Genomic DNA, 6,011 nt, shown 5'->3' with positions numbered 1-6,011 from the left:
GGGGGGATGTAGCATCTAGGTGTCCTCCTGAGTGTCAGAAGAACAGGGATAGGGAGAAAGCACATTGTGGCAAAAGTCTGTAGAGGGGAAGAGGGCTAAGGAACCAACAGAACTATGACTAGCTAAGCGCACTCAGCAGACCGGAGTGACTTGAGAAGACAGCAGCAACACTACAAACAACTGGAAGAGAAGGTACTTAGTACCCTGGCTTCCGGCTTCCTCTCAGGCCTTCCTCGATGGACTCCCACAGATAGACTCCCTTGTCTTGTTGTCACGAGTCTTAGACTCCCACAGATAGACTCCCTTGTCTTGTTGTCACGAGTCTAAAGGGCTCTGCACACAGCGTGCGATTTCTGTTGCGCGTCAACGTTCCATTTTGAAGTTTGAATGGAAGTCTATGAGAACATACAACAGAAATTGCATCGCACGCTGTGTGCATTGGGATGCGATGTTTTATGATTTTCTCATAGACTTCCATTCAAACTTCAAAATGGAACGTTGACGCGCAACAGAAATCGCACGCTGTGTGCAGAGCCCTTTAGACTCCCACAGATAGACTCCCTTGTCTTGTTGTCACGAGTCTTAGACTCCCACAGATAGACTCCCTTGTCTTGTTGTCACGAGTCTTAGACTCCCTTGTCGTCACGAGTCTTAGTGTCAGGAGGCTGTCGCAGGGGCTGTCGCTCTCAGACAGGCCAGATATTTATGGACACTAGCAGGCTTGTAGCCACTCCTCACTAACGAGCACTAATGACAACGACTGACAGGTGTTCTCACAGTCGCCTGTATGACCTCCCTGGCCCTGGTCTATCCACTATATAGGGGCTAGAAGTCTCCTCCTACTACAAGTTAACACCTACTTGATCAGAAACTGGTTAGTTTCACCAGAATGACTCTGAAGCCTTTGTTTTGAAAACAGACAGCTTAACTAGATAATCTTAAAACAGACAGCAATCACCCTATTACTTTCCCTATCACTATTACTAATGAACAGACAGGTATCAATAGTCCAATTTTAACTAGATAGCCTTAAAACAGACAGTTATTTACTCTATTACTAATCGAGACAGGTATCAACTTATCAGAAGTCCAGCTTACTAGATAGTCTACTTACTCAGAGTGGAGAGAGAGATGAGTTCACTGCTAGGTTTCCAAATGAATTATGTCAACCCACCACAATATATTGTTTTTACTAGGCTAGGTAAACAGCTATGTGTTTTTATTCTAGCTGCCATTTTAACAAAGATGCGTGTTTGTTTTTCAAAATTGTAAGTTCCATTTTAATTTTATTTAACCTTAATTTATACAGGGGGAACACACTGAGACCAAGGTGCACCATGTCCACAATGTTAATACAATTTTAAAACAACACGTAAAAAATACAACACAGTAAAAGTAAAAACAGCCCAAGTCCTCTATGCAAGGTTCCCACGCGTCCTTGAAATCCTTGAAGGTTTGTGAATTTGAGAAAAAAAAGAATCAAGGTCTTAAAAGTTTTAGAAAATAGACATGGGTCATTGAAAGTGCTTGAATTCCTCTCTCTCTCTCTCTCTCTCTCTCTCTCTCTCTCTCTCTCCCTCTCCATCTCTCTCTCTCTCTCTCTCTGTCTGTATTGCTTAACTTAACACATATTTCACAGTATATTGTTTTGCTGTGCTGTGGTAGAGAAGGCAAGAGACCATCTAGTGTTCACACATTCAAGCCTCTCTTTTTAATTGTTGTCTGTGAGCGGATAGTTCCTATTATATAAATTCTCATCTAGATCTGAGAGAGAGCCCGACAGCGACAAGCTTTATTGTAGCAGGCTTTTATCTGTTTACAGACAACCCATAGTGTTGTACTGGATCCTTTATTCCAACTAACTGAATGTTCCTTTATTTGGTGTCGCTGCTTCTTCCTCACAGTTTCGATTATTGAAGTGACTGTCTTTCGCCCTGTAACCAGTTCTCCGAACCAGTTCTCTCTCTCTGCTTGTGTATGGAGGTAGATTTGTGTCTTTTATGTTGCAATAAAAACAATGATTTGTCTAAAACCAGTCAGGCCTTCTGTAACAATTTGTCACGCAGCTTTTTCATCACACATTTTCCCACAATCTGATCTCTTAACATGTCATTTTCCAATGTACCGAAGTCGCATGATTTTAGATTTTAGACAGTTCTCTTAATGCGGTCACAAAAGCATAGGCTGTGTAGACTCATCAGGAAACTGTGCTCTCTGTCTCAACCGGTGTCTTTCCAAAACCACATGTGGTCATTTTCCAACAGATAAAAACACATGCACACCCCCAGGGAGAACAGATCACTACGGTCACAGGATCAGCTATCTTTGGCACCCCTGGAGCAGTTAGGGGTTAAATGCCTTGCTCAAGGGCATAACGGCAGTGGTACTGTAGGCACCTTAGATATGATGTTAGCAACCTTCCAGTTGCCAGCTCATATCTGGCTCCCTCCTGGATCGAACCTACAGATTCCTGGCCATCCTCTCACCTCTAGGCTACCTGCCGCCCCACCATTGATAATTAAGTTTATAGTACTTATAGTAAATAATTGACCTATAGTAAATAATTTGTAAATATACTAATATACTAATGTACAACATTGTATGCCTACTCTAGGTGGTCAAATCTCTGGGAATGTTTTTTTATTAGACATGTCTGTCTAACTATTCACAAAGACAACAATTCATCATTATAATATTATTATAATATTTATGTATAATATATATACAGTATATATAAACCCCTCAAAACAAGTTCGGAAACTTTATTTTGGTTGATTATTCCTCCCCTTTAATAATACCAATTGGTATTGTATTTTATATCATTGGAACGCCTGATTAGTCCCCTTCACAACGAGGTACAACTTAATAATTTATTTGTGGAATGAACAACACAGCTAAACGTGTGGGTAGCGGCCCAAACATATTTGCCAAAATCCCCTATATTCTTCTGTTGGTATTCACTCTCGTTTTGAGTTGCTTGGTGGATTGGATGATTGCACTCTCCCACAGTAATAAGGAAAAAACTACACATATTGGCCATTTTTACACTTTATTAATTTTACACTGTCAGGGACCTCAGTAGCGTGTGGAAGGTCCATACGCAGTCACAACAGCTTGGCACCTCCTCATGCTGGTCACCAGCCTGGTCACACACTGCTGTGGGACGGCATCCCATTCCTCAACTAGGATTTGCCGCAAGTCAGCCAATATGGTTGCGTTGGTCACTCTGGCACGTACAGCACGCCCAAGCTGATCCCACAAGTGTTCAATTGGGTTGAGGTCTGGATTCACAGCAGGCCATTCCACCCTCTCCACTCCCAAATTCTGGAGGTGGTCTGTGATGATCCTGGCTCTGTGGGGGAGAGCGTTGTCATCCTGGAGGATGGAGTTAGGTCCCAGATTCTGGAGATATGGGATCGCCACTGGCCCCAGTATATCATTCCTGTCAATTAGGTGCCATTCAGGTGCCAGTCACACACCTGTGACTGACATACACCTGCCAGCACTTGAAGCTCAAAACAAGAGTGAATACCAACAGAAGAATATTGCAGGGGATTTTGGCAAATATTTTTGGGCCGCTACCCACACGTTTAGCTGTGTTACTCATTCCACGAATGCATGATCCTTACAAGTTGTACCTCGTTGGAAAGCCTAATCAGGCTTTCCAACGATATAAAATACAATACCAATTGGTATTATTAAAGGGGAGGAAGAATCGACTGAAATAACGTTTCCAAACTTTTTTTGAGGAGTTTATATATTTATGTTGTCTGATTTGATTGACTTTTTTTTTTGTATTTTTTTTGAATTTTTTTTGTATTTTTTTACAGTACAGCAACAGCAGCACTTGCTCTAAGAGCAGATTGAATGCATTCAAACCCTGTCTGTCATCTTGTGCCAATAATATTATGAAACAAGCAGGAGGAGGAGTAGCTGACTTTACCAATAAGGGCTTAGCTTTTTTGTGCTGTTTGTGCCCAGCAGCAATCTGTCTGTTTCAGATCCCCTCTGTAACATTACTTATTAACCAAACGGGGGGCGTTTGTGCCATTCACTGTCCTGCAGAGAGCACGATTCTGTTGGGCTGAGGTTGGTGCTTAATGCAGGAAAAACGAAATATGTTTTTAACAAATCACAGAAAAATTACTTATGCATATGTACATTAGGTGGTGTCCCCATTGAACATGTGCCACTTATACATAGCTGGGCATTTGATTTGACATCAGACTTTATGTTGGCTTCTTTTATAGGAATTGATCTTGCCTTTTCCTAAACAACAGATCGCAGATTGTGCAATCAACCTTCATGCAAGTGCTTGATTATGGTGATGTCATCTACCAATGTGCAGCAGCCACTACCCTTAAACCTTTGGATGCCAGCCACCATCGCACCCTTCACGTTATCACAGGTGGTAGTTTTAATACTCAGCATTGTATACAATTTACCATTAGCAGACGCTTTTAATCCAAAGCGATGTACAATTAGAGATTACAGGGACAGTCTCCCTGGAGTAACTGAGGGCTAAGTGCCTTACTCAAGGGCACACTAGTGGTGGTTTTCCCATGTGGGATTTGAACTCATGACCTTCCGATCACCAGTCCAACTCACTATCCAGTAGACCACCACATACCTCATCAAAAAGTTGTCTGGACCTCGTTAAAGTCCCATAGACCCCTGCATTATTCCCTGTTTGTGTATGAAGCCTTACTCTGTAAACTCTCAGCGTACCTAACGTCATTATTGAAATTAAAAAACCTTTAAATGTACCTAGTTAACCGTTCTCAGAGTTGGTTAACTCTGGTAACTCCGTTTTTAGTTGTGGTGCACCTACCTCACTGCTCGAACAATCTACAGAGAACATTTCATTTGGTTGCTTTGGTGCCGCTAAGGCAGTGTAACGTTTTGATCCTCTCGGACCTCTTTATTATGTATTTGTTTTTCTTGATTGTGTTTTTGATGTTGTACATTTGTAGGCTATGTCTTGATTTTGAGATCTTGGTCTCAATGGGACTCCCTGCTAAAATAAAGGTTAAATAAATCTTGTATACTGTGTAAATGACCATTAAGATTGAGTGGAGTGTACACCAGCTGTCTCTATACAACATTCCCTCAGGTGCTCTCATATCTTAAGGGTAACCCATGAATTACATAATTATTGTTCCATTGCCCCCTTTTGCCATTTGCCAACTTTTTTTGCTTATGTATGTAAGCAAGTTACCATGAGAGGAAGGGGGTTGTGGAGACATTACCACTGGTACAGGGTTGTGGCACGAGGCGAAGCTGATTGCATTGTAGGTCAGCACAGGTTTCTTAATCAGATTGATTGGGTGGCGCATTGATACTGGAAATGCGGTCTGAACTGAAGGTTGTTGGGATATTTACCACTGTTGCTAGCCAATCAGAATCCAGTATCCAAACATGCTGTTGTAGAATGTTGTTTTTATGTCCTATGCACCAACCTCACCAAGTAAATGTCCTGTATGTGCAAATATACTGGTACTTCTAATTCTGATTGATTCTGATTCTAATGAGGATTAGTGTCTGTGGGTCGTGCCAGCGTCTCAGGTCTATAGTCACAATAGAACCAGGCTGCTTCAGCTACTCACACAGCCCAGCAGAGAGACACTATCATGGGCATGGAAACAGAGTCATAGGCCTCACTACATGTGGAACAATAGAACCAGGCTGCTTCAGCTACTCACACAGCCCAGCAGAGAGTCACTCTGCTGGGCAGTAACTTACCTATTATGGAGGCCTAAAAAAAGGGAGATGAAAGTGAAGCTGAATAGCTTCACTCTCACCTCCCATTGTGGAAGAGATGTACCAACATGAGATGTACCAAGGACTACCAGAGGTGTTCAGCTAGACACACAGCCCAGAGACAACACACCTTCCATGGGTGCTGACTAGGCCTGTGGCCCTATGCTGGAGGTCACATGAGCTCCAGGGCCTCAAGTCCTGCACTACCAGGCCGAGTAGGAGAGCCCTCACTGGGCCTAGCTGTCTACCAT

The sequence above is a fragment of the Nansenia antarctica genome, assembly GCF_963989245.1.
Source record: "Nansenia antarctica genome assembly, chromosome: 3".
In the NCBI taxonomy this organism is placed as follows: Eukaryota; Metazoa; Chordata; class Actinopteri; order Argentiniformes; family Microstomatidae; genus Nansenia; species Nansenia antarctica.
The sequence above is the reverse complement of the archived record's forward strand: the minus strand, read 5'-3'. Positions refer to the sequence as shown.